This window comes from Artemia sp. Qi Xiang Cuo, chromosome 11, assembly GCF_049724085.1.
Source record: "Artemia sp. Qi Xiang Cuo chromosome 11, ASM4972408v1, whole genome shotgun sequence".
NCBI classification, from domain to species: domain Eukaryota; kingdom Metazoa; phylum Arthropoda; class Branchiopoda; order Anostraca; family Artemiidae; genus Artemia; species Artemia sp. Qi Xiang Cuo.
The window spans coordinates 4,107,227-4,120,291 of NC_142804.1; the positions used below are offsets into that span (position 1 = coordinate 4,107,227).

The 13,065-nt window shown below is 34.4% G+C and overlaps 1 protein-coding gene and 1 pseudogene across 1 annotated transcript in view; one reads left to right on the forward strand and one right to left on the reverse strand.

The window, feature by feature from the left end:
• The window catches only part of LOC148946546 (rac GTPase-activating protein 1-like), a 137,435-nt gene that overhangs the window by 14,849 nt on the left and 109,521 nt on the right, over nucleotides 1-13,065 (forward strand). The window lies entirely within an intron of this gene.
• Nucleotides 4,851-6,057, reverse strand: LOC148946547 (uncharacterized; annotated as a pseudogene).

Sequence of the window (13,065 nt, forward strand, 5' to 3'; positions counted from 1 at the left end):
CTCCTCGTTGCCTGCCCTCAAACTAATTGCTGTATCATCCGCAAACAATATTGCTAACTCATCACCTGAAGGCATGCAGTTTGGAAGATCATTTACATAAATCAAAAAAGTATCAGTCCTAATACAGATCCCTGCAGTACCCCTATATTTTCTAACGGGAAAATATGAGATGATTCTTCACAAACTTGGACTTTAAAACTTCTTTCAGATAAATACGATCTCATTAAATCCAGAGCTATTCCACGGATTTCTATATTTTCCAGCTTATCAAAAAGAATTGCATGATCTATTGTATCAAAAGCTTTTTTTATGTCAAAAAATATAGTTGCCGCCAAATAACTATCATCCATAGCCTCTTATAAGAAATGATGTAAAGCAACTACTGCTTGCTCTGTTGATCTACCTCTCAAGAAACCAAACTGATTAGGAGAAAAAAACTTATTCTTTTCCAGAAATGAAATAAATCTATTTTTTATTATCTTTTCAAAAACTTTAGAAACAGGTGATAAAATAGTAATTGGCCTATAATTGTTTGGGTTATCTTTATCACCTTTTTTAAACAAATGTAAAATTTTATCTACTTTAAGACAAACTGGGAAAAATCCATTTTTTATGCAAGAATTAAAAAATATATAAAAGCGGCTGAAAAAGTACACCAGCTAATTCTTTAAAGAGAGAAGTCGATATACCATCACATCCTGCCGAAAATCCATTTTTCAAACTAGTAACGGCTTTTTGGTATTCCGAGAACCGGATAGGGTACATAAATATAGTCTTATCTACTTTATTTGGTAAATATTTTCTATGATTATGTGTTCCAGCAGAAATTTGATCCACCAGACCATGTCCAACTTTTCTAAAATGGTCAGCAAATGCTTCCGCCATCTCTCTCTCATCAGTTATCTTGACTCCTTCATGACTTGTAATATGAGATGGAATATTTCTTGTTTTAATATTATTCTTTTTTTCATTTATTAATTTCCATGTTTCCCGAGGTGAATCACATTTGCGAAATTCATTTTGATAATATTTTGCTTCTGCTTCTCTGAGAAGTTAACCGATTTTTATATTTTTTAAAATTTTCAATATTAATTTCATTTGGGTACTGCATCTTCACCTTATACAATCTATTTTTTTCTTTTATACTCTTTAACAGACTTTCAGTAACCCATGGTTTACGAGGCAAATCCTTACTCTTTCTTAATACCATAGGACATACTTGGTCAAATATTTGGTTAAATTTACTATAAAATAAAACAATTGACTGATTCGGGTCTTCAACATTTAGGACATCATTCCAATCTATATCTCCTATTTTTACTTTCATCTCATCTATCTTTTTTTGGTTAATTATCCTTTTATAACTTTTATTTGGTTTCTTTTCACGTTCCACTCCTGATCTAGAGAAGTCAGAAACAACAACACAATGATCAGATGTATCATTCAAAATAATATGGGTATCAAGGCAATTTTCAGATGTAAAAATGTTATCAATAAGAGTTGCATGGTTATCACAGATTCTTGATGGTAGTAAACAAGTAGGTGACAAACCATGTAAAAATGAAATATTCAAAAATTCTAATCCCTTATTCGATGTCGAAACATTATGTCGCATTAAATCAATATTAAAATCCCCCATTACATAAAATGGATGGTGTTGCTGGGTGAGGGAATCTAACAACGACTCATATTGACTTAAAAACTCTTGAATACTAGACGATGGTGGCCGATATACTACAATTGCCAAAAAAGTATTTCTTCCATCATTCACTTCTACTACACAACTCTCAAATAGCATTTCAACATTCCAAACCATAAATTCATTACTTAAAGAAGATGCAAAAACATCTCGTATAAAAATACCCACTCCTCCTCTCTTATTCTGTTTTTGACTAGCATGAAAAAACTTATAATTTTATTAATGTTGGAATGTATTATTTTTATCAAGAAATGTTTCACAAATTCCTAACACATCTGTTGACGACCCTTTAAGAAAATCATGCAAAAACTTTAAGCTGCTATTTAATCCTCTACAATTCCAAAATGACAGTCGTTTAAATTGATTATTTAAAGGTGGAATATCATGAAAAAATAAATATTTATTTTTAGGTGCATTATAATAATCTGGCAAATCTTTATCTTGTTACGAAAAACTATGAAAAAATTTATTAATATCAAGAGGATTTTTTTTCAAGTTCCTCCAGCCTACCAGCAGGAATTTCTACAAAACTTAACTCATCCATAATCCAAACTCAACAAAAATTTTGCATCCCATCTGTGTGAGCTGATATAAATAAAATAAAAAAAAAGAAAGAAAAAAAAATAAAAGGCAACAAAAATTTAGAAAATAAAAAATAAGAACAAAAAAGTAATACATAAACACTATTTGACATCATACTCACTCTAACCATTATCCTTATCATCACCCGAAGGCGCGCGCAATTTAATCACGGATACCTGAGCTAAATCACAACTAACTACAATCATAAATCCACTCAAACATACTAAAAAACCACTTTAATTCGCTTCCGATACATTTTTTATGCATTTGACTTATACGACATTATACCATTTAAGCTTCACTTTTTGCTCATTCTTAATCAAGCATAATACAGGTGGGACGACTGGGGGGATCCAAGCACTGACTCCCTTTTCTCTCAATTCTTTCTGTTTGATTTTCAGGGAGTTACGAATGTCACGAACACCTTTTGTCACATCATCTGTTATATAGACATAGGGAGATTCACTTCCGGCTACTCTTCTGAACGGGTTTCACGCAATTTCTTGTTTCCCTGAAGGATACAGAATTTGTCCATATCATCCTGGAGCTGGATTTTGATAAATCGATCCGTAAACTCAAGTAGTTCAAATTGGGTATTAATCTCAAGATGTTGGGAAAGTAAGGCGTTAACATGCTCCTTAGCTTTTGACTTAGATTCACCTTTAATGTTCCATAGAATAATATTCCTTCTTCTATCCATGTTTTCTACCACAAGGACTCTCGTAGCTAACTCACCAATACCGGGTTCCTTTGCAATTTGTTTACGTAGTGCTGATATTTCCTGCTTAATACTGGATAACTCATTTTCGTGGGTCACTTTTGCTAATTCCAAATCTTCAACACGAGACGTTAGGGACGCTAAACCAGACTTAATGTCACTGATTTCCCTTTTTATTTCCGAAATATCATTCTTAGTTTCTTCGACGATTGCAAGGATTTTATCCAACTTTGAAACATTATCAGTCGATTCCGTGGACCCTCTAGACTCGTCCAAATCGCTTTGTCTTGATCGCTTTCCACTTTTCTTAACCATATTGGTATCCAATAAAGTTTATAATTTTCAAATAGATGGATAAACGAACGCCAAAGATAATTCACTAGGCACTTCACTTGTCAACTTATCAAATAATTTTTTGTATTGTTCTCTATCCAATAATGTTTATAATTTTCAAATAGATCGATAAACGAACGCCCAAGATATTTAACAGCAAATTTTACACAGCGCTCACACAGGGATGTTACTACTCCGGGTGCATTGAATGAACTGTTATGTATATATTATATATATATACTCCGGGTGCATTGAATAACTGTTATATATTAATATATATATATATATATATATATATATATATATATATATATATATATATATATATATATATATATATATATATATATATATATATATATATATATATATATATATATATATATATATATATATATATATATATATATATATATATACATATATATATATATATATATCATATATATATATATATATATATATATATATATATATATATATATATATATATATATATATATATATATATATATATATATATATATATATATATATATATATATATATATATATATATATATATATATATATATATATATATATATATATATATATATATATATATATATATATATATATATATATATATATATATATTTATATACATATATGTATATGTATATGTATATGGTAAATGAGACTCTCAGAAATGTTCCTATTGCCTAAGCTAGACTATTTTCTGGTAACTTTCTAGATGATGAGATTTTGTCTATGTTGGAAATTATTAAGTTAGTAAATGAAACTCTCAGACATGGATCCAAATCCTTGACTGTCCCTTTGAAAGTTAGTTAGAAGTACCTACCTTGCTGCTTCCCCCTCCAAAAGGGTACTGACCTTTGATAACCTCTTACAATTATTGTATTACCAACATGAAACCCTAAGATATAGATCTAATGCTGAAATGAGGCTCAAGGAGTAGGTTTTGAGTCCTATGCATTTCTCAATCCTAATCTGTATGGTTTTAAAGATTTATAGATTAATTTCTTAATGTTTTTACTGCTGGAAAGCAAACCCACTTAATTGTATATAGTTTATTTTCATTATTCACAGCTCAATTCAATTGTATGAATTCAATCATTATTCAATTAAATATGATTGTTTTCTCACAAGTAGGGGAGGGTGGGGATAGTTGGTCACATTTTTATTCTAATAGAAAGTTTAGCCAAAGTATGAAGGCTAGAAGAATGATTTTGACATAGAAAGATGCAGCATTCATTGTTGTAGCTTCTTTGATTTTTTTTTTTAGATTTATGCAATCATTATTTAGGTCAAAAGTGACCAATGTGCCCCAGGGGTGGGCAACTTTGTCATGGAAAAGGAGCAGGTTGATCACAAAATGGGTCATCTTTGTTTTACTTCCAATATCTGACACAATTACAGTAGTAGTCTCGTTTCATTTACAAGGTGTATATTTTGATTCAAATACAATTTTTTCCACTTCAATTATCAACTGTTCAGCTTCAAGTACAACAAAAACTGAAAAAGATATGACTTATTCAACTGAGTAGCCTACTCCCCAAGACAAATGAAGGATTTCCTGCAAAGGTAGGTCACAACATATCCCTTGCTCGTTTCTTCCTTCACTTCACCTGCAAAGTATTTTTTCTTGTTCTTGCCGACAAATGCCACAAGAATGAAATCACCCACTCTGATTTCATCCTTTTCAGTTGGAATGTCATGCATATCAGCATCAAGATCCAAGTCATCATCCTTAGACCATTTCTCTTTCACTATCAAAGCTTGCATCTGCTTTGGCGAAAATTGCCCTTACTTCTGTAGTCTTTTTGCTTGATTTACTGGTGTTTCTCATCCCACTAAAAACTGGCTTCCCAATTTTTTTTTTCTTCTTAGCTGACAGTTCTTTAATCAAGTCATTTTTAACCAGCGTATCTGCGAGAACTTTAAATTTGTCCCTCTTTTGTTTGATTGCATCAGATTTTTTTGGTGGAGCTTTTGGATAGGGTCTTACTACTTCTGGACTAGTAGCAGCAGGCACTAATGCCACAGGAGCTTGAGAAGTTGTTGGACACCCTAGTTCTGCCTCTGAGTGGCTTGAACTGTCTTCTGCATCAAAAGCATTGGTCACAGTTCTTTATGAGATATTGAATGGCTTGTGTCTGTTGGTAACATTAGCAGCTAGGAATTTCTCATCCCCAAACACATGGTGATCGCAGGGCCAGATTCCAGCAACCCTCAATCCAGAGGTGATATTTGTTGGAGTCAAGGCACAAAGAAAGGTAGTTCCAAATAATTCTGGAATGTCATAAATAGAAATGGGTTGTCCTGAATTCTTTTCCAGATTGAATTCTTTTCTTCTGACTTGAACGTTCTTTTTAGACTTGAACGGGCCATAACAACTTCTGTCTAGTGGCTGCAGTTTATAGCTTGTGTGGGGTGGGAAGGGTAATGTGATAATGTTTGACTTTTTCATAAGTTCAAGTGACTCAATGGTAATATGACTGGCGTGATTGTCCATTAGAAGCAGCACTGGTCTGTCAACACTTGGCTTGCATGGCAAACGAAGTGCTCCAATGAAGTTCTCTCCAGTCATACATCCTGAGGGGTGAGAAACACCCACATTCCCTGGCAGAGATCCCTTCATCATATGTGGGAGATACTTTATCCTTGGGAAAATCATGAATGGTGGGATAACAGTACCTTGAGCTGACACAGCTGTACACATGGTAACTAGTACACCTCTTCCTCCAGATGTAATCCTGCCAACTTGTTTATTTCCCTTCTCAGCAACTATTTTTCTTGAATTCTGAACTGTAGTGGGGCTAGTCTTGTCTGGATTCCAAACATCACAAGCAGTAAAACTATCTTTATGCAACAGTTCCTCATATGTGTAAAAAAAGCATTGACTACATGTTTGTTAAAAGCAGTTGCCATTGCAATACTTGTCGCTTCTGGAGATTAAATAAAAAAAACAAGTTTTTTAAACTGAAAGTAAGGAGCGACATTAAAACTTAAAACGAACAGAAATTATTCCGTACATGAAAGGGGCTGTCCCCTCCTCAACGCCTCGCTCTTTATTCCGTATATGAAAGGGGCTGTCCCCTCCTCAACGCCTCGCTCTTTACGCTAAAGTTTGACTGTCTCACAATTTTTTTTTAAAACAATAAAAAACTTTAGCGTAAAGAGCGAGGCGTTGAGGAGGGGACAGCCCCTTTCATATACGGAATAAAGAGCGAGGCGTTGAGGAGGGGACAGCCCCTTTCATGTACGGAATAATTTCTGTTCGTTTTAAGTTTTAATGTCGCTCCTTACTTTCAGTTTAAAAAACTTGTTTTTTTTATTTAATTTCTGATCGTTTTTTAGTTAATGCAGCTTTTATTTGCATACAAATTTTACTTTTCTTTTGCTAAATGGATGTCTTTACAAATTAACTTACGTAACTAACTTCTATATTCGTATATTTTTCTTCTGGCAAAAATTCAAAGTTGCAGATTTTTGCAGATATGAGCTTGAAACCTATGTAATAGGGTTTTCTGATACGCTGAATCTGACGTTGTGATTTTCATTAAAATTCTTCCACTTGTAGGGGATGTTTCCCCCTCTTTAAAAAATCGAGTAAATTTCCTCAGGCTTGTTGCCTTTGATGAGTAATACTAAACTTAATAAAATTTATATATTTAGAATCAGCATTATAAAGACATTCTTTTGATACATTTATTGACATCAAAATTCCGTTTTTCAAAGTTTCGATTACTATTGAGCCGTATCGCTTGTTTTTTTATTGTTTTTTTTTATTACGTATATGTTATTACGTATATGAGGGGGTTCTGCCCTTAGTCAATACCAAGCTCTTTACGTTAAAAGTTAAAAAAAAATTTGATTCACAAACCCCTGAATCACAAAGGCCGTTTAATTAGAATAGATAGCTCATTTGAAAGCACTAAAAAAAAACTGTAGCTTAAAGAGCGAGGTATTGACTTGGGGGAGAACCCCCTCACATACGTTATAATTTCTGTTCGTTTTAAGTTCTAATATTCCTTCGTACATTTCAGTTGAAAAAACTTGGTTTTTTTTTATTTAATTTCTGATCGTTTTTTAAATAATGCTTGGAAATCCGGCGCCCCCTTCATAGAAATGTCCCTTACCCCAAAGAAACATCCTCCACGGAAATATTCTCCAGAGTAACTCCCTCCTCTAGCCCCCCTCCAGAAAAAATCCTTCCTGAAAATGGTTGTATACTTCCAAATAACCAATAAATAATACTGGCAAGTCCGGTACCCACTTCATGGCAATTTTCCTTCCTCCGTGAACACTTCCTTCATGGACAGAGCCTTCAACAGAACTCTCCGGCCAACCCTACCCCCCACTAGCACAAAAAAAACCTCCTGAAAACTTCTGTATACTTCCGAATAACCAATACTATATGTTAACATTGGGTAAAGTTCATATCTTTTAGCCCTCCCTCTGGGTACTTCGGGGGATTAAGTCATCCCAAAAGACATATTTATCATATTTTCGACCATGCTGAACAAAATGGCTATCTCAAAATTTTGATCGGGTGACTTTGGTAAAAAAATAAGCGTGGGAGGGGGCCTAGTTGCCCTCCATTTTTTTTGTTAAATTAAAATGGTAAATATAAATTTTATTTTCCTTTCAATTGAGCCCTCCAACTATATTCTTGTACCAATGGGTGTATACTATAACCCCTGGGAAAAAAAAAAAAAAAAAAAAAAAAAAAACAAACAAACAAATAAACACGCATCCGTGATATTTATTATGGCAAAAAATGCAAAAATCCACATTTTTGTAGATAGGAGCTTGAAACCTCTACAGTAGGGTTCTCTTATACGTTGAATATGATGGTGTGATTTTCATTAAGGTTCTATAACTTTTAGGGGGTATTTCCCCCTTTATTCGAAAATCAGCCAAATTTTCTCAGGCGCATAACTTTTGATGGGTAGCACTAAACTTGATGAAAGTTATATATTTGAAATCAGCATTGAAATCTGATTCTTTTGATATATCTATTGGTATCAAAAACCCGTTTTCTAGAGTTTCGGTTACCATTGAGCCGGGTCGCTCCTTACTTACAGTTCGTTACCACGAACTGTTTGATCTGAGAGAAACTGTTGGGCTATGGTGTCAGAAGGCCCAGTCCTTACCAGCTGTTCTAGCTTCTTCCCAATGACAAATATCCTTACCAACTTTCTCTGCAAACTCAAATTCCAAGATTCTGACTTCTTTTGGTGACAGTCTGTGGTGAAAATGGGATGCTCTGACAAGATATTGCTCAAGACTTTTCTCCTCTTCAGCCGTGAAAACTATGCGTGTTTTATACCGTGTCACAAACTGATCTAGTGTAACATTACTAACATTGGTTGCACTTGTACAACCTTCTTCAGAGAATTTCTGGGCATTGTGTTTTAGATTCGAGTGGGGGATACCTATCTAACGTGCAATGGTGGCAAATTTTCCACCTTCCTGTACTCTTTGCACAGCTTGTCTCATGATTTCTGGGGGAATGGTCCCATTTTGTGTTTTTCTATTGTAAGTCTGCATGTCTGTTGGATCTCGAAAGATGACATAATGATAACCACAAATAATGATAAAGATCTGTACTTATAGAAAAAATGTGAATTTTATTTTTTTTCACGCAGTGGGGCAGGTTGAACAGTGCAACTTCAAAGTGACCAACATTCCCCACACAGGATGCACAAACAAAAACATGGCTCCATGAAAAACTAATAATGTTGAGAACTTGTTTCCAAGCCTAAAAGGAAACAAATTAATTGGCTGCTCTATCCTAGAATTATTTCTGAGACTGGCCTTCTCATTCTGTCTCAAAACAACATTAAGTCTAGCAACAATTCTGAAAAAAAACTCACAAAAAAAGAAAAGTTTTGTCCAATCTTTTCATATGGAGACTACTGCTGCCAATTTTTCATGGCATGACTGTACTGTAATTCCTAACATTAAGTATGAGTTTCCGATTTTTTTTTTTCAACAGATGGCAGACAAATATCCAAGTGTTCAACCTACCCCTATGACCAACCATCCCCATCCTCCCCTAATAGTCTGGGAGTTTCCTGATAACTTGCATTTTCACTTTTTGTTTATGACTTGCTAGCCTGTCTTACTTGTCAGCTCTGGTTTCCTTTAATTTTCTGTAATTGGCCCTTTTAGAAAAATTTTAGAAGAAAACAACCTTGATATGTCTTTAACTCCTGCTCAAATAATACTCAATTAGTGTGCAAGATTTACCAGTAAGTTTTGAAACTTACTCTTACTCCATAAGTTACTGGTATCTTTGGTAAGCAACCATAAGTTACCACATAAGTCGTAAGTTTCAAATTATTATTATTTTATTACCCATTATTAAACATACAAAATATTGTAAATGGAGTACAAGAAAGGAAAAAAAAGTAACATCAAATAACAACAAAATATCCAAAGAAAACTTAACTACAGAAAAAAAAGATTAAGAACATTCCTACAACAAACAAAAATGACAAATTTAAGCTATTGCAACATATAATGAAGAGAGGCTTGGTCCAAATGCCTTTGCAAATCAAGCACGGCAATTACGTACAGCTATAAGCAGGTCAGCTATACCATACTTTAGAGATATATTCGAATTCCTCATCCAAACTGGAAGATGAAGCAGATACATTGCCATATCTGTAGAAAATAGACTGGATACTGCAGCGATGAGACAAGGTAAATCATTTCCAAAAGGGAGATAGGGCTAGCACATGTTGAAAAACAAAAGCGTTATACAACCTTGCAAGTAGAAATTGGTTAAAGTGGCACTTCATTGAACAAGAATTCCATAAGCTCTGCGTGTCTTTACAGTGAACAGCAAAACAAGGCAATCGCGAGTTTCTTTAAGATTGCTACAAATTGGAAGGCCGAGGTACATAATCTTGGACGAAGACTTAATTGTATAAATTCCGAAAATAACATCAACTGGTACACTCTCTTTAATGCGGCTATTAAATACGAGAACTTCACTCTTCTGGAGATGGAAAGAAAGACCTATGTTACCATACTCTTTACTCAAAACACAGAAAGTCTTTTTGATGCCTATAAGTGTTCTACTCATCTTCCAAATGCCGTTGGCGTAATCAATCAGCGAAACATTGAGACCTCTAAAGATACATTTAGACTGAACCGGTTCTTGTGATGAAATAATACTATTATTGAATAGCAGTGGTGAAGTAAGTGCTCCTTGGCATATTCCCTTCTCTACAGGTATAAGACTAGAAGACAGGGTTAAAGCATTAACACACTGTACATTTACACACACTTTTAAATTACTATACATATTCCTCAGTGCAAGTATAATAGACTTATCCACGCCATGCTTTCAAGCCGACAACAATATCTGAGGGTGCACACCAGAGTCAAATGCACAGTTGACATCATGACTGGCAAAATACAAAGTCTCATTTGAATCATCAGCATCAATCAACAAATTAGCAATCGTATAATTTGCATGTTCTCTACTCATTTTCTTCTTGAAACCAAATTGGTTATCTGGCTTGTTACATGTAGCACTAAGCCTATTTGCAACAAGCAATTCAAATAACTTGCGCAGTATAGACGTAACAGTTATTGGGCGGTAAGAAGAACACTGCCCCTTGTCTTTTCCCTTTTTTAATACAGGAGTAATTACACCTGTGCAGAATAGGTCTGGAACAATCCCAGCATTAAAAATCATTTGGTACAGGAGACAAAGGTGCTCGACAAGGTTCTGACTTCCCGCTGGCAGATGCAATTTGCACAGGTTATCTACCCCCTTGACAACTTCTTCTTCAGTTTGGAGAAACACATCCAATCAAAACTTTTAGATAGACATTTTATTCAACGTAGTTGAAAGTTTTGGAAATTAGGTCTAAGGATGACAACCCCTCCCCTCACAGCCCTCAGGGCAAGGGTTGTAAGTTATGCCATGGGGGGACATAAAGTTTTTATTGAAAGCGTTGTCGTAGAAACTTCAAAAAAGGCTCATTCAATTGGAAATTGAAAGGGATAGTGCCTTTTTTAATAGTTGAAAGTGATTGAATAGCGACTAACGGCCCTCTCACGCCAACAATTTTCCCAAACACATCCAATCAAAATTTTGAGATATGCATTTTCTTCAACGTAGATGAAAGTTCTAGAAATTTGATCTTTTACGGTGATAACCCCCTCAGAGCCATCAGTGCAAGGGTTGTAAATTATGCTCCTGGGGTATATAAAGTTTATATAGAAAGTTGTTGTAAAAATGTCAAAAAGGGCTCATTTGATTGGAAATTGAAATTGCCCTTTTTAATAGTCAAAAGTGAGTGGAGAGTAATTAACTCCCCTCTCACGCCTACCATTTCCCCAAAAACATTCAATCAAAGTTTAGAAATAGCCATTTTGCTCAACGTATTTGAAAGCTCTGTAAATTATGTATTTAATGATGACAAAGCCCCAAGGGCAAAGGTTGTAAGTTATGCCCTGGGGGCATCTAAGGTTTTTATAGATAGAGTTGTCGTAAACCTTCAAAAGGGGCTCATTCAATTGGAAATTGAGAGGGCTAGTGTCCATTTTTAATAGTCGAAAGTGATTGGAGGGTAACTAACCCCCCTCTCACGCCCATCATTCCTCCAAACATATCCCATCAAAATTTTCAGATAGCCATTTTGTTCAACGTAGTACAAAGTTCTGGAAATTAGGTCTTTGAGAATGACACTCCCTCAGCCCTCAGGGCAAGGGTTGTAGGTTATGCCCTGGGTGTATATAAGATTTTTATTGAGTGTTGTTGTAGAAACTTCAAAAGGGCTCATTTGATTGGAAATTGAAAGGGCTAGTGCCATTTTTGATAGTTGAAAGTGATCGGAGAGTGACTACCGCCCCTCTCACGCCCACCATTTCCCCAAACACATCCAATCAAAATTTTGAGATAGCCATTTTGTTTAACATAGTTGAAAGTTCTGTAAATTAGGTCTTTGAGGATGACAACCACCCTCACAGCGATTAGGGCAAGGGTTGTAATTTATGCTCTGGGGGCATATAAGGTGTTTATAGAAAGCGCTGTCGTTTCAAAAAGGGCTCATTCGTTTGGAAATCGGAAGGCCTAGTACCCTTTTTAATAGTCAAAAGTGATTGTAAGGCTTGACATTTTTATAGTAAAGATCAATATGGGTACAATGTATTATTTTTGTTGTTGATGTTGTTTAGACAAGGGCACTTCGTATCAAAGGAGTTGTCGTGGGAATTTTGTTCTGGCCTTCCCATGGCCAGAACAAAATTTGCACTTTACTGAAAAAAATTCAAATGAATGTGCATTGTCAGTTTAATATACATATACTGATATTTAGCAATCAAAATGTTAATATTATTTGATTTGTTAAACTTATAAAAATAAAATCATTTATATTTTTTTCAGTAAAGTGCAAATTGTGTTCTGGCCTTGGGAAGGCATAGGGGTTTTGAGCCCAACTTATATTAATTTCTGCTCGTTTTGAGTTTGACTCGGTTATTTATTGTAATTTCTGTTTGTTTTGGGTTTCATTTATTTATCGATGCTGATTTGTGGTAGTTTCACGCTTGGTAGATTATTTGATTTTATTTTTGCTCATTTTTTGTTAAATGGAGTTCTTTACTTTTCTTTGAAAAACTTATTTTGTGGAAAAAGGTTTTTTTTAATTAATTTGTAAAAAAAAGGGAATGTAAGTTTTTGTATAACGTAAGGTAGAAAAGGTAT